At 41.3% G+C, this 16024-nt stretch overlaps 1 protein-coding gene across 5 annotated transcripts in view; it reads left to right on the top strand.

The window, feature by feature from the left end:
• The window catches only part of ptpra (protein tyrosine phosphatase receptor type A), a 291473-nt gene that overhangs the window by 45382 nt on the left and 230067 nt on the right, over positions 1-16024 (top strand). For all 5 annotated transcript variants that reach the window (XM_072576685.1, XM_072576703.1, XM_072576713.1 and 2 more), the window contains exon 2: positions 14212-14285. The gene's annotated coding sequence lies outside the window, so the exon portion shown is untranslated. The remainder of the gene's footprint in view (positions 1-14211; positions 14286-16024) is intronic.

The raw sequence follows: 16024 nt of genomic DNA, 5'->3' as shown, positions 1-16024 counted from the left end.
TTTTCAGAGCATTGACACGCAGAGAGATCTGGGCATACAGATCTGCAGATCCCTGAAAATGGCAGCACAGGTGGATAAGGTGGTGAAAAAGGCATGCTTTCCTTCACCGGCTGGGGCGTTGAAATTAAAAGTTGGCAAGTTATGTTTAGCTGTACAAAAGTTTAGCTTGGCCACGTTTCTCACACAAGATAGAGCATGTTGGTCGGAATAATTTCAGCCTGAACCTTTTCATTTTGCCCATTGAAGACAGAAATGATTTATATTAGACAGGTCGGTGTGTCTCACATGTACAGAGAAGAACAAAAGTTAGTCATGTATAAATTTTGATTATAAGAGAACTAAGAACAATGGAATAATGTAAATTATGGCTGCCAGTAGAACAGGCATTCATAACATTCTAGTTAGTAGTGAAGAATATTGGTTGAACAAGTCCCTTTGTACTATAATGTTATTGTTATAAATGTGTAAGGGATACTGTACCTTTAAGAGAGTTGAAAGCGAGCAAGGACTTAGGTACACAGAGTACTGGAAACTTTATAATGTAACATCTGGTCCAGCAGCTAGTAGTACCTGGATTGCAATGTGACGAGAACAAACTCAAATTTGGCCAATCACTTCAAATTATGCCCCAAGAGACTAAACTCCGATCAAGTTTGAGTCATGCTCAGCTGAACCTCTTGTTTCACAAAACTCCTCAGAACTTAACTCTTTCCATGTCTGCTTATATCCTATACACATTCTCAGTGGTTGGTTAAATTAAAAGTGAGAGAAATGGCTCTTAAAATTGCTGAAGAGGTTCTAGGATTTGAAGATAATTCTCAAATTTGCCAAGAAAGTTTAGCAGGAAAGAAAAAGGCCATACTTTTAGAATTAGCAAAGAAGTTAGATTTGGGATTTAACTAAGAACAAAAGTAAAACTGAAATTGTAAGGGAATTACTCAAACACTTAGGTATCAGAGAAACAGACAAGTGCAGTAGAGTTAGGAAAACTTAAATTACAATTAGGAAAATTGAGTTCGAAGAGAAAGAGCGAAGGTTATTAGCTGAGCAAAGAGAGAACCAAAGGAGAGAGAAATGAGAGGGGGAAACAAAGAGAAAGTTCTTAGCTGAACAAAAAAGAGAATTTGAACTTGAGAAGTTGCGACTTAGTCAGCAAAGTCAAGTTAACAGGATGGAGATTAAAAGAAAAGGTAATGAAATATACAATTATGTCAAAACTCTGCCAAATTTTGATGAGAAAGATGTTGAAGCCGCCTTTATTTCATTTGAAAAATTGGCTAGGCAGACTGAGTGGTCTGAGGATTTATGGGTAATTCTAGTTCGGACTAAACTGGTAGGTAGAGCTAGTGAGGTATTTGCCGTGCTGTCAGATTAGGGCTCGACATTATGAAGAGGTCAAACAGGCTATTTTAAGTGCTCATGAATTGGTACCAGAAGCATATTGACAGCGGTTCAGACACACAAAGAAGGAACCAGGTCAGACTTATGTTGAGTTCGAAAAAATTAAACATAGTCATTTTGATAGGTGGGTGCATGCTTTAAAAATAAATAGGACATTTGAGGCTCTAAGAAAGATTAGGGAGGAGGTTAAAAACTCACTTCCATAGATGGTAAGGATTCACATGGAGGAACAGAAAGCTCAGGAAGAGAGGAAGGCAGAAGAATTAGTAAATGAATACGTTTCGTGCATAAGACAAGCTTCCGACCAGAATTCCGTCCTTTGAGTGATAGAAGTTGGAAGAAGGGGTGATCCTGCACTACGAAACTAAGAGTAGAGAACACTGGTAAGAATTTACCACAGAAGAGGGTGGAAGGGAGGTGAAAGACCTCAGGTTTTTCCATTGTCGTAAAGTGGGACACACAAAGTCACAGTATTGGTTGTTAAAGAAAGGCACTGTAGGAAAAGATCTGGTCAAAGAAGCTAAGCCAGTGGCATTAGTAAAAATAGTAAAGGAGACCCCCAAGAAGAGCCGAGGAGCAGCAGGTGAGTACACAGCCTAGGCGGGACTGGGTATGGAGTTAGTACCTGACCTCACAAAGAATTCGCCTCTGTGGGTAAAGTTTACTCAGAAAGAGCAGGGGGAGAAGGATAAGAAGTTATCATTTTGAGAGATAGTAAGGAATGAATGAATGTGCACTCTTTCTGATCTGTTACCTGAGAGTGTGGTAATTTGTGGGGTAGATGGACAGAAATGTAGCATTCCCCCATGTAAGATCAGGTTGGAGTGCCAAATTAAGACTGGAGAAGTTAGTGTGTGTGATTGACTGAGTGTCAGTTCCAGGAATTCAGTTCATTCTTGGGGATGATTTGGCAGGATCTAAGGTGGGAGTGACACCCCTTGTTGTGGAGAAGCCCAGTGAAGACTAAGAAGCTGAGGAGTTAAAACAGAACTTTCCTGATATTTTCCCAGACTACATAGTAACCAGATCCCACAATCATAAGTCAAAGCACAAAGCAAAAAGTAAAGAGAAAAATGAAGGAGTTGAGGCTCAGTTAGCGGACACTCTATTGGCGCAATGGTGCAGGAAAAACCTGAACAGGCAGCGGATTAGACAGAAGTCTTTGGTCCTTGTAGGCTAAGGGACTTGCAATAGCAAGACAAGACGATAAAAGATATATATATGGATGCGTACTCCAAAAATGCAGCCGAAAATATTTCTGAAAGTTATTTTCTGAAAGGCAGGATCCTAAGATGGGAATGGAGACCAAGGTAGGTTAGTTCAGAAGAGAAATGGGCCAAAGTGCAACAGATGGTGTTGCCGGTAGCATACATACAGGTGGTGTTACATGTAGCACATACCCTAGGTGACCTCCTGCAGGTAGTTTATGAACAACTCTGGTAAGGTAAAAACAAAGACTGCAGATGCTGAAAACCAAATACTGGATTAGTGGTGCTGGAAGAGCACAGCAGTTCAGGCAGCATCCAACGAGCAGCGAAATCGACGTTTCGGGCAAAAGCCCTTCATCAGGAATAAAGCTTTATTCCTGATGAAGGGCTTTTGCCCGAAACGTCGATTTCGCTGCTCGTTGGATGCTGCCTGAACTGCTGTGCTGTTCCAGCACCACTAATCCAGTATATGAACAACTCTGGCTAGGGTACAAAACCATTTCCATTGGCCTGGAATGCACAAGGATGTGGTTCAGCTTTTCCGTAGTTGTCGTACATGCCAAATGATAGGTGAGCAACAGGCGGTAGTAAAACCAGCACTTTTATCAATTCCCACATTTGAAGAACCTTTCACGCGGATTACAATTGATTGTGTAGGTCCTCTCTTGAGAACTAAAAAATGGGAAACAGTACTTATTAACTATAATGGATGTGTCTACCACATTTCCGGAGGCAATTCCATTACAGAGTACCAAGACATAAAAGGTAGCAGAGGAGTTAGTAGCTTTGCTCACACAGAATGGGCTACCCAGAGAGATTCAGTTGGACCAGGGATCTAATGTTACATGCTAGGGTGTTTAAGGCAGTCATGGATAGTTTAGTTATACAGCACTTTATATCCCGTGCGTATCATCCTGAATCCCAGGAGGTTTGAGAAAGGTGGCATCAGACCTTGAAGATCATGTTGAGAGCGCTCTGTCAGGATTACCTGAATGATTGGGATAAATGTATTCAATTCGTATTGCTTGCCATTAGAGATGCCCCAGGTAAAAACAATGACTGCAGATGCTGGAAACCAGATTCTGGATTAGTGGTGCTGGAAGAGCACAGCAGTTCAGGCAGCATCCACTTGGATGCTGCCTGAACTGCTGTGCTCTTCCAGCACCACTAATCCAGAATTAGAGATGCCCCAGACAAGTCTAACTCTGTGCACTCCTTTCGTTTTAATATTTGGGCATGAAGTGAGAGGCACTTTAAAGGAAAATTGACAGGACCAAAGTTTGAGATCTCACACTTTATGTATCGGGGGTGAGGGAGAGAGTAAATTGAGTAGGTGAATTAGCTAAACAGCACGTAATGAGGGCACAGTGTAGAATGAAGCAGGTGGCAGATAAAAGCTTTGTGACTCGGACATTTTCCGGAGGGGATGATGTGTTCATACTGTTACCAGTGATAGGAGATCCCTTCAAAGCCAGGTTTAGTGGTCCCTATCAAATTGAGAAAAAGTTGAGTCAGGTGAACTATCTAGTAAAGATGCCAGACAGAACGAAAAAAAGGTATCTGGTTTGTCTTGTGAATATGTTGAAACCGTGTTACACTAGAGAGAAAGAACTGAAGAAATGAGTGTTAGTTACTGCCCTGCAGTGTGAGGAATCAAATCTGAATGATGTAGTTTTTGATGTGCCTCAAAATAGCTTTTAAAAAATGAAGTACTTGAGTAGGATAGGCTATTAAACTATGTGTCTCATGAGCATTGAATGCAAGATTTGTTACTGCAGTATTAGGACATATGCAAGAATCAGATGGGGAGGGCTAATACTATTGTACATGAAGTAGACGTAGGGAATACTGCTCCGATAAAACAATACCCCTATCAGCTTAATCCTTTCAAAGCCAGACACGTCCAGAAGAAGGTCGAGGCCATGTCCAACTGCAATATTGTTGAACTAAGCTGGAGGGCGTGGTGTTTGCCAATCTTCTTAGTTCCCAAACTGGATGGGACTCAGCAGTTCTGCGTGGATTATCGGAAGGTCAATGCCATTACCAAATTGGACTCCTATCCAATTCCTAGTTTGGAGGACTGTATCGAGAAAGTTGGACAAGCCAGCTACATCACCAAGTTGGACTTATTGCGTGGTTACTGGCAGGTACCTTCATCAGAGACGGCAAAAGAAATTTCTGCGTTTGCAACTTCAAATGGGCTATATCAATTTGAAGTGATGCCCTTTGGAATGAAGAGTGTGCCTGCCTTTTTCCAAAAACTCATGACCAGAGGTGTGGCTGGGTTAACAAACTGTGCAGTATATTTGGAAGATGGAGTGATCTTTAGAAAATCCTGCGAAGATCACATGGTACAGTTGGCAGAGCTCTTTGAAGACTATGAGAAGCACAACTGATAATAAACTTAAACAATTCTGGATTAGTGGTGCTGGAAGAGCACAGCAGTTCAGGCAGCATCCAAGTAGCTTCGAAATCGACGTTTTGGGCAAAAGCCCTTCATCAGGAATAAAAACCTGAGGATGTAGTACAGAGTGGATGTTTTATTCCTGATGAAGAGCTTTTGCCCAAAACGTCGATTTCGAAGCTACTTGGATGCTGCCTGAACTGCTGTGCTCTTCCAGCACCACTAATCCAGAATCTGATTTCCAGCATCTGCAGTCATTGTTTTTACCTTGTTGATTTTAAACTTAAACAAAACTGACTTCGCAAAAATAGAGGTGATGTTCTTGGGACATAGCATCTTTAATGGAAGATTGACCCTGTCATCCCGTTTCCGTATCGCCGTATCAGTCAAAGCAAAACGCTCAGTGTTACCTCCTTCGTCTTTATTCTGGGTCCTGGAGGGAGAGAGAAGGATTGCCCATATGCAATCATATGCAACATGAGTTCTCGGTCTTCTCTCGAACAGCAGATTCTTAAGGGAATATATAGTCACTTACAGGGAGCAGCATCTGAATAAGGCAACATCTATGTTGATTGAGTGATTGTTACAATCCGTGAGCATCAACAGTAAAGATTGTCGTCTAGCATTATACATAAATGTTCTTAACGTTGTTAACTAGCTTCACATAATGAATGCTTTTCACCTTGTTAACTGACTTTACGTAACGAAAGCTTTTTCATCATGTTAAACGGCTTTACATAAGGAATGCTTTTTCACCCTTGCCTCTAGCACCTCATTGTTTACTGCAAGTTTGTTTCTGATCCAAGTCATGCTGGCTGAGCCTTTGTCTTACACAGCCCAGAACTTAACTCTTTCTCTCCCTGCTCATACCTTATGAACTATCTCAACCCATGGAATGCAAAGATGTCGGCCATCAACAAATTTCCATGACCAAACTCGAAGAAAGAGGTGCTTTGATTCTTAGGACTCAGTGGATTCTTTTGGAAGTTTGTTCCGAACTTCAGCAGTGTAGTGGCACCGTTAACTGATTTATTGAAGAAGAACACAAGGTTTCGGTGGACAGAACAATTCCAGGAGGCATTTGACCATTTGAAAGCAATATTAATCACCCAACCAGATTTGGCTACACCAAACTTTTCAAAACCTTTTAAAGTCTCCATCAATGCTAGGGACATAAGAGCTGGAGCTGCACTGCTACAGGAAGATTAGGATGGGATTGAACTGCCAGTTTGTTATGTTTAGAAGAAACTAAACATCCACCAGAGGAAATAATCCGCAATCGAAAAAGAATTTCTGTGGCCAGCAGAGAAAAAGCAGAATGGTGTGATGTTTCCCTGGTGCCAGGATCAAGGATGTCTCCGAGAGGGTGCAGAATGTTCTCATGGGGGAGAGGGGCCAGCAAGAAATCATTGTCCACATTAGAACCAACGATATAGGAAGGGAAAAGGTTGAAATTCTGAAGGGAGATTACAGAGAGTTAGGCAGAAATTTAAAAAGGAGGTCTTCAAGGGTAGTAATATCTGGATTACTCCCAGTGCTATGAGCTAGTGAGGGCAGGAATAGGAGGATAGAGCAGATGAATGCAAGGCTGAGGAGCTGGTGTATGGGAGAAGGATTCACATTTTTAGATCATTGGAATCTCTTTTGTGGTAGAAGTGACCTGTACAAGAAGGACGGATTGCACCTAAATTGGAAGGGGACTAATATACTGGCAGGGAAATTTACTAGAACTGCTCGGGAGGATTTAAACTAGCAAGTTGGAGGGGTGGGACCCAGGGAGATAGTGAGGAAAGAGATAATCTGAGACTGGTACAGTTGAGAACAGAAGTGAATCAAACAGTCAGGGCAGGCTGGGAGAAGGTAGGATAATACTGCATTTATTTCAATGCAAGGGGCCTGATAGGGAAGGCAGAGAACTCAGGGCATGGTTAGGAACATGGGACTGGGTTATCATAGCAATTACAGAATCATGGCTCAGGGATGGGCAGGACTGGCAGCTTAATGTTCCAAAATACAAATGCTACAGGAAGCTTAGAAAGGGAGGCAAGAGAGGAGGGGGAGTGGCATTTTTGATAAGGGATAGCATTACAGCTGTGCTGAGGGAGGATATTCCAGGAAATACATCCAGGGAAGTTATTTGGGTGGAACTGAGAAATAAGAAAGGGATGATCACCTTATTGGGATTGTGATATAGACCCCCCCAAAAGTCAGAGGGAAATTGAGAAACAAACTTGTAAGGAGATCTCAGCTATCTGTAAGAATAATAGGGGTAGTTATGGTCGGGGATTTTAACTTTCCAAACGTTGACTGACTGGGACTGCCATAGTGTTAAAAGTTGAGATGGAGAGGAATTTAAGTGCGTACAAGAAAGTTTTCTGATTCAGTATGTGGATGTACCTACTAGAGAAGGTGCAAAACTTGACCTACTCTTGGGAAATAAGGCAGGGCAGGTGACTGAGGTATCAGTGGGGGAGCACTTTGGGGCCAGCGACCATAATTCTACTAGTTTTAAAATCGTGATGGAAAAGATTAGAGCAGATCTAAAAGGTGAAGTTCTAAATTGGAGAAAGGTCAATTTTGACGGTATTAGGCAAGAACTTTGAAAAGCTGATTGGAGACAGATGTTCGCAGGTAAAGGGATGGCTGGAAAATGGGAAGCCTTCAGAAATGAGATAACAAGAATCCAGAGAAAGTATATTCCTGTCAGGGTGAAAGGGAAGGCTGGTAGGTATAGGGAATGCTGGATGACTAAAGAAATTGAGGGTTTGGTTAAGAAAAAGAAGGAAGCAGATGTCAGGTATGGATAGGATAGATCAAGTGAATCCTTAGAAGAGTATAAAGGAAGTAGGAGTATACTTAAGAGGGAAATCAGGAGGGCAAAAAGGGGACATGAGATAGCATTGGCAAATGGAATTAAGGAGAATCCAAAGGGTTTTTACAAATATATTAAGGACAAAAGGGTAATTGGGGAGAGAATAGGGCCCCTCAAAGATCAGCAAGGCGGCCTTTGTGTGGAGCCACACAAAATAGGGGAGATACTAAATGAATATTTTGCACCAGTATTTACTGTGGAAAAGAATATGGAAGATATAGATTGTAGGGAACTAGATGGGGACATCTTGCAAAATGTCCATATTACAGAGGGGGAAGTGCTGGATGTCTTGAAACGGTTAGAGGTGCAGAAATCCCCCAGGACCTAATCAGGTATTCCAGAGAACTCTGTGGGAAGCTAGAGAAGTGATTGCTGGGCCTCTTGCTGAGATATTTGTATCATCGATAGTCACAGCTGAGGTGCCGGAAGACTGGAGTTTGGCAAACGTGGTGCCACTGTTTAAGAAGGGTGGTAAAGACAAGCCAGGGAACTATAGACTGGTGACCCTGACCTCAGTGGTGGGCAGGTTGTTTTAAGGAATCCTGAGGGACAGGATGTACATGTATTTGGAAAGGCAAGGACTAATTCGGGATAATCAACATGGCTTTGTGTGTGGGAAATCATGTCTCACAAACCTGATTGAGTTTTTTGAAGAAGTAACAAAGAAGATCGATGAGGGCAGAGCAGTAGATGTGATCTATATGGACTTCAGTGAGGCATTCGACAAGGTTCCCCAAGGGAGACTGATTAGCAAGACGAGATTTCGTGGAATAAAGGGAGAACTAGCCATTTGGATACAGAACTGGCTCAAAGGTAGAAGACAGAGGATGGTGGTGGAGGGTTGTTTTTCAGACTGGAGGCCTGTGACCAGTGGAGTGCCACAAGGATCGGTGCTGGTTCCTGTACGTTTTGTCATTTACATAAATGATTTGGATGTGAGCATAAGAGGTACAGTTAGTAAGTTTGCAGATGACACCAAAATTGGTGGTGTAGTGGACAGTGAAGAGGGTTACCTCAGGTTACAACAGGATTTGGACCAGATGGGCCACTGGGCTGAGAAGTGGCAGATGGAGTTTAATTCAGATAAATGTGAGGTGCTGCATTTTGGGAAAGCAAATCTTAGCAGGGCTTTTACACTTAATGGTAATGCCGAGGGAATGTTGCTGAACAAAGAGACCTTGGAGTGCAGGTTTCTTGCTCCTTGAAAGTGGAGTTGCAGGTAGATAGGAAGGTGAAGAAGGTGTTTGGTATGCTTTCCTTTATTGGTCAGAGTATCGAGTACAGGAGTTGGGAGGTCATGTTGCGGCTGTACAGGACATTGGTTAGGCCACTGTTGGAATATTGCATGCAGTTCTGGTCTCCTTCCTATCGGAAAGATGTTGTGAAATTTGGAAGGGTTCAGAAAAGATTTACAAGGATGTTGCCAGGATTGGAGGAATTGAACTATAGGGAGAGGCTGAACAGGCTGGGGCTGTTTTCCCTGGAGCGTTGGAGGCTGAGGGGTGATCCTGTAGAGGTTTACAAAATTATGAGGGGCATGGATAGGATTAATAGGCAAAGTCTTTTCCCTGGGGTGGGGGAATCTGGAACTAGAGGGCATAGGTTTAGGGTGAGAGGGGAAAGATATGAAAGACACCTAAGGGGCAACTTTCTCTCACAGAGGGTGGTACGTGTATGGAATGAGCTGCCAGAGGATGTGGTGGAGGCTGTTACAATTGCAACATTTAAGAGTAATTTGGATGGGTATATGAATAGGAAGGGTTTGGAGGGATATGGGCCGGTTGCTGGCTGGTGGGACTGGATTGGGTTGGGATATCTGGTTGACGTGGACAGGTTGGACCGACGGGTATGTTTCCTTGCTGTACATCTCTATTGAGTTTGGTACTGGCCTTACGACATTTTAATGTCTATGTCATGAGCAATGTGTCAGACAGACATTGTTGTGTACGTGGATCACAATCTTCTTACATTCTTAGAACGCTTTAAAGACAAGAATGTGAGACTATTTCATTGGAGTCTTATGGTGCAGACCTTTAAATCAAAAATCATGCATGTTGAGGGTCATAAGAATGTAATCGCAGATGCGTTATTGCGAATTTAACTGATTCAAGAATTGATAAGATACATCTATCCAATGTTACATATATGGGAAGAAGTTAAGGTGACCTTCAATTAAAGTTATCTGTATGCTATGGTAATGTGTTTGAAGAATAGAAAAGAAAAGGTGCTGAGGTCGTCAAATTGTTAAACTTAATATTGGGTACTGAAGACTGCAGGGTCCCCAGCCAAAACATGAGATGATGTTCTTCTAGCTTGCTCTGCGCTTCACTGGGGAGCTGCAGTAAGCCTGAAGCACAGGTGCTGGCTAGGAAATATTTTGGTATATTGAAGTGGCACGCAACTAGATTCTCAGGGTCATTTTTGCAAACAGAACGTTTGTGTTCCTGGAAAGTGGTTACCCAATCTCCCCAGTATAGAGCAGATCACATTGTGAGCAGCAAATACAGTGAACGACATTGAGTAAAATGCAGGTAAATCACAGCTTGTCTTAGAGGTAAGTATGAGGCCTTGGATAGTGGAGAGGGATGAATTAAAAGGGCAGGTGTCACATCTTCTGCAGTTCTGTGGGAAAGTGCCGTGGGGATGTTGGGATTGGAGGAGGGCTGGACCAAGGTGCCTTGAAGGGAACATACCTAAATCTCTCATGAATGATTTGACTTTAAATTTTAGACGATGACCTAGTTCGAGAATTCCTGGGTCAGAAGTCACACAACACCAAGTTATAATCCAACAAGTTTATTTGTAATCACAAGCTTTTGGAGCACTGCTCCTTCGTGAAATGATTCTACCTGACAAAGGAGCAGGGCTCCAAAAGCTTGTGATATCAAATAAACTGGTTGGACTCTGACCTAATGTCATGTGACATCTGACCTTCTCCACCCCTGTTCGACATTAGCACCTCCACATCGCAGCTGGAATTCCTAACCAGTGCAAATACCTTTTCTTTACCCTGCATTTTCCTGTTACTATCTGCTGCCTTAAGCATTGAATTTATCCATGTTGATACATGACTATAGCACTGTGTATCTTATGTGAAATTCCATGCAGCAATTCAGCAACACTGTTTTGATAGTTACTTCGGTCCTTTGGCTGTTGCCATTGAGAAGGATGCAAGATAATGACAGTATAACACCACCTTGAAGTTCTCCTCAAGCCACACAACATTCTGTCATAGATCTAAACCACCATTTATTCACTGTCACTGGATCAAGATCCTGACTTCCTTACTAGTAGCATTGTGGGTGAACCACATTAGATGGAGGATTGTTAGCCAAGAGGACAGCTCAACATTGTTTTTTTGGGAGCAGTGAGGGATAGATAGCAACTGCTAGCACTGTCAATGATGCTCACTTTACAGTTACTTCTTGAGGCTTCTGCCTGAAGATAGGTCCAACCTGCAAGGCCATAACCACCTCATGAATCTCCAATTCACTCCAGTTGGAGCAAGGTTTGAACCTTGTACAGGGGAGTAATTTGATCCATGACAACAAATAAAGTGAATTGTCACCCTGAAGAGTCCGAATTGCTGTGGCAACATGCATTTTTACGTGGGTGCAACAAGCAAGCGTGTGTAGACCTATGGATGCATCCGGGTTGTGGGAATGGCAGTGACCCCAGAGCTCATTGCAGAGACCCAGAAACCTGTTTCAGAGACTTCAGTGAATGTTAAGCACTGATGGGAGGAACAAGAAGAAGAGAGAAAGATGAACCCGACTGCGGTAAAATCTATATTCTATGTTTTGAAACATTTATACACTTTGTGTGTAGCACACACAAAAATACATCACTGTATTTACTTATAAATGTGGCTAGAAATCTAATGGTGATCATAGAGATTCCAGTTTCTTTACATCAGGAATCTGTCAGAATTTTACCACATAGCATTAGCCTTTGTTGAAAGGATTTATAAGCTGATACTCAGTCTGTTCTGCCTGTGTTGTAAATGCATATTCCTTTTCTATCAAGTCCAGGAGGAGGACTTGAATTTAGAATTTCTGATTCAGAGGAAGAAGTACTGTGTGCTGCACCATAAGTCGTCATGCATGAACAAAAGAAATTGCAGAGAAGCTTGATCTATATATTTCATATCTGTGCTCAACCTTGATGGTGTCATTCAGATCCAGCTAAGTGGTAATTAGAGTTGAACATGAAATGTTCAAATGCAATTTCAAGATAATTAAGAATAGGCTATGAATGTTGCAGGTAGCCATTTTCCATGAATTAATTTTTAAAATTAAGTGGATATATTGGCTATCCAGATAATCTGAGCATTTCTGGTGCTGGATTGCAGAGAAGCAGCATCTACATTAAAGCATGTATTGTTGTATAACTTCACATTGCCTTTTGAGTCATTGTCCTGAGCAGTCCTTCAATTTGAGTCATATGGTGAGTCTGGAATCGGGCCAGACCAAGTAAGGTAGATTTCCAATCCTAAAGGACATGAGTGAATCAGGTAGGTTTTTATTACACTTTACCGTGATGTGATGGTCTCCATTAAGCTAGTTTTTAAAATGTTTTATGATAGTTATGGAGGGGTGTTTTTCAGTTTGGAGGTCTGTGACTCATTACGTTCTGCAAGCATCAGTGCTGGAACTCCTCTCTTTCTGTAATAATGATTTTGAAAACGTAGGCTGGAATCTATGCCCTTTAGGACTCTGCCAGGTCTGTTAGTCATAGTGCTACTGAGCCACCCTTGGTGGCAGGCATAAACATAGAGAACATAAATAACAGACCCTTTGGCTCACCGTATTTGTTCTGACCATGATGCCATTGTAAACAAATCTATTTCCTGCCTATTCATGTCTGTCTAAATGTCTCTTAGATGTTGCTAGTATATCTGCTCTTGCAGACGTTCCATGTTGCTACCACCTGTGATGGAAAAGCATTTTCATCCTTTAAGTTTATAGATGACACAAAAATTGGATTCGTGGATAGTGAGGAGGTTTGTCAAAGGACACAGCAGGATATAGATTCAGTTAGAAAATTGGGCAGAGAAATGGCAGATGGAGTTTAATATTGCAAGTGTGAGGAGATGCATTTAGGGAGGTCAAATGCAAGAGGAAAATAAATGAGGAAAAAATAAATAAAAATGTTTGGAGCATTGATATACAGATGAATCTTGGAGTGCAAGTCCATAGCTCACTGAGACTGGCAACTCAAGTGGAAAAGATGGTAAAGAAGTCACATGGCATGCTTGCCTTCATTGGTCTGGGCATTGAATATAAAAGTTACAGCTAATAAGGAACAGGCTGGCTGTGTTGACCATAATGCCATTCTAAAGTAATTCCATCTGCCTGTACATGCTCCACATCCCTCTATTCCTTGCCAGTTCATGTATCTTCGAAATGCTTCTTGAGCATTGTTATTGTATCTGCTTCTACTACCTGCTATGGTAGTGTGTTCCAGGCACTGACCTCCCTCTGTGTTAAAATTAGAGTTGTTCACATGTCTTGTATAAACTCTCCATGCCCTAACCCTCCCCACCACCCTCACTCCCTACTCCTCACCCAGTCTCCCGCCTCCCCTTCAGAACGACTTCAGTAATTCATAAAGAGTCTTTAATCAGCATCTTCAAAATCTGTGTCATCTTTTCCTAGAAGGGCAAGAGCAGCAGATACATGAGAACACCACCAACTACCCCACGCCATTAAATTTCCCTCCAAGCATCACAAAATTGGAACTGTATCGCCTTTCTTTCATGTTGCGAGATAAAAATCTTGAATTCCTCCTTGACTGTAGTGGGTTTACCTGCATGCTGTGTATTGCGGTGGTTGAAGAAGGCAGTCTGTTATACCCACTTCAGGGCAATGCTGTATAGGCAATAAATGTTGGCCTAGCCAGTGACACCAACATCCCATGAACAAATTACACCAAAAAAGGGTAATAGATGAAATTTTTAGACCATAAGTTGCTCTGTAGTTCACTGGAAGTAAATAACAGCTAATTCAGATGGTAATATGCTATATACTTTACAAAGGAAAGAAATAGGGTAAGAATAGGGATTTGAATAATTCTTTCAAAGAAGCATAACAAGCATGATGACCTGAACTGTTTCCTTTGTTGTGCAATTTATGTTTTTAAAAATGTATTTTGATATTCACAATTTATTAGATTATTTTTACCTATTCAATGCTTAGTCCATGTCTTTGTGATTTTCTGTGAAGCCTTGAGACATTTTTCAAAATGTTACTTTTATTCATGCCACAGCTTGCATGACTAAATATTATTGGAACATTAAAAGTGCTTATAATCTTCTTTAATTTCAGGTACCATCACTGATTTCTTATTTGGAGGCCAAATGTAGTATTTCTTAAAAGTTGATGTTTTTGCGGTGACTAAGGTAGGAAAACTACTTTTAAGGCAATTAGAAAATGTAGCAAATTGATATCCTAATATCTGATGTGTGTAACAAGAAAACTGATAACGTGGGGACATGTTAATTTTTCATTGGAAGTTAGGTTTAAGTTAGGTGGCAAGTATTGAAGTTATTGTTTCTAGTCCATAAAATGAACCCTGTGACTCAGGAATTGTGTTTTTTTCAAGTCATAGAGGTCTACAATATAGAAAAAAGCAATTTGGTCCATTGAGACTGTATGTGCCAGTCAAAAACTATTCTAATCCCATTTTTGAATATTTGGCCCATAACCTGTTTGCCTCGGCATTGCAAGCATATATCGAAGTACTTGTCAAATATTATGAGAGCTTCTGCTTCTACCATTCTTATAAGTAGTGAGTTCCAAATTTTCAGCACCCTCTTGATGAAAACCTTTTCCCCAAATCCCCTTGCAACCCCCTCCCATTTAAGTTAAAACAAAACTTCCTGTTTATTGATGTGTTCTGTCTATCCTTATCTGTGCCCCTCATAATTTAATATGTCTCTGCATTTGTTGTGGATATGTTTGCTGAGCTGTGAATTTAGTTTGCAGATGTTTCATCCCCTTTCTAGGTGACATCCTCAGTGCTGTGGAGTCTCATGTGAAGCGTTGCTGTACTGTGTCGGTTGGAATTTATTTGGTTTCGTTCCTGCTGCTTCTGGTTGCAGTTGTTCAATAAACACATTAATCTAGACCCAGTATATTAACCAATGCAATGAACAACTGGTAGCAGCAGGAACGAAACCAAATAAATTCCAACTGACACAGTACAGCAGTGTTTCACAGGAGGCTTCACAGGACTGAGATGTCACCTAGAAATGGGACAAAACATCCGCAAACCAAGTTCCCAGTTTGGTGAACACACCCACAACAACAACAGCAACAGCACCCAAGCTATAAATTTTCATAAGTCTCAATCAAATCTCCCTTCAGTCTCATCTGCTCAAAGCAAAACAACCTCTATCGATCCAGTCTCTTTTCATAAATAAAACTCTCCAGTCCAGACAACATCCTGGTAAATCTCCTGTGCGCCTTTTTCAGTGCATTCACGTCTCTCCTATTATGTGATTTCAGAAAATGCACACAATATGCTAGTTGTGAACTAACCAGCTTTTTATGCAGTTCCAGCATCATTTCCATGTTCTTAAATTCTTTGTCTCGGCTAATAAAGCTATCTTGCAACATTAAGGGACTTGGACATGCTCTGATCAGCCCCTCACTAACCCATCTTTACAATATTTGTAATCTAAATGGATAGAAAGGTAGCTAATGCTTAGAGTTTATGATGAAGGATTTAGAGGAGGATTTGGATGTCAGTATTCAAATTTGCTTAGTTTACTTTTAGTCCAAGTCAAAACAGTAACATGATGACAAGTATGGATTTAAAATTTTAAGGAGTAAATAATCAGCATCCAGTTTTAGCTCAATTATGGCCTGCAAAATTGTGACTACTGTTCTGTTACAAGCAGCTCGTGCATAGAGCATAGAACATTACAGCACAGTACAGGCCCTTCGGCCCTGCACCAACCTGTGAAATTAGTCTGATGCCATCTAACCTACACCATTTCATTATTATCCATATGTACAACATTCCAGTATGGAATGTTAATTTGAAGTTCTAATGAAAGAACATTTGCAGTTACTCTTTAATGTAAAACACATGAAACTTTACAGAAAAACAGCTGGCTTGCAATAAGCTTGCCTT

Source organism: Chiloscyllium punctatum, chromosome 1 (assembly GCF_047496795.1).
Source record: "Chiloscyllium punctatum isolate Juve2018m chromosome 1, sChiPun1.3, whole genome shotgun sequence".
NCBI classification, from domain to species: domain Eukaryota; kingdom Metazoa; phylum Chordata; class Chondrichthyes; order Orectolobiformes; family Hemiscylliidae; genus Chiloscyllium; species Chiloscyllium punctatum.
The sequence above is the reverse complement of the archived record's forward strand: the minus strand, read 5'-3'. Positions and strand labels throughout refer to the sequence as shown.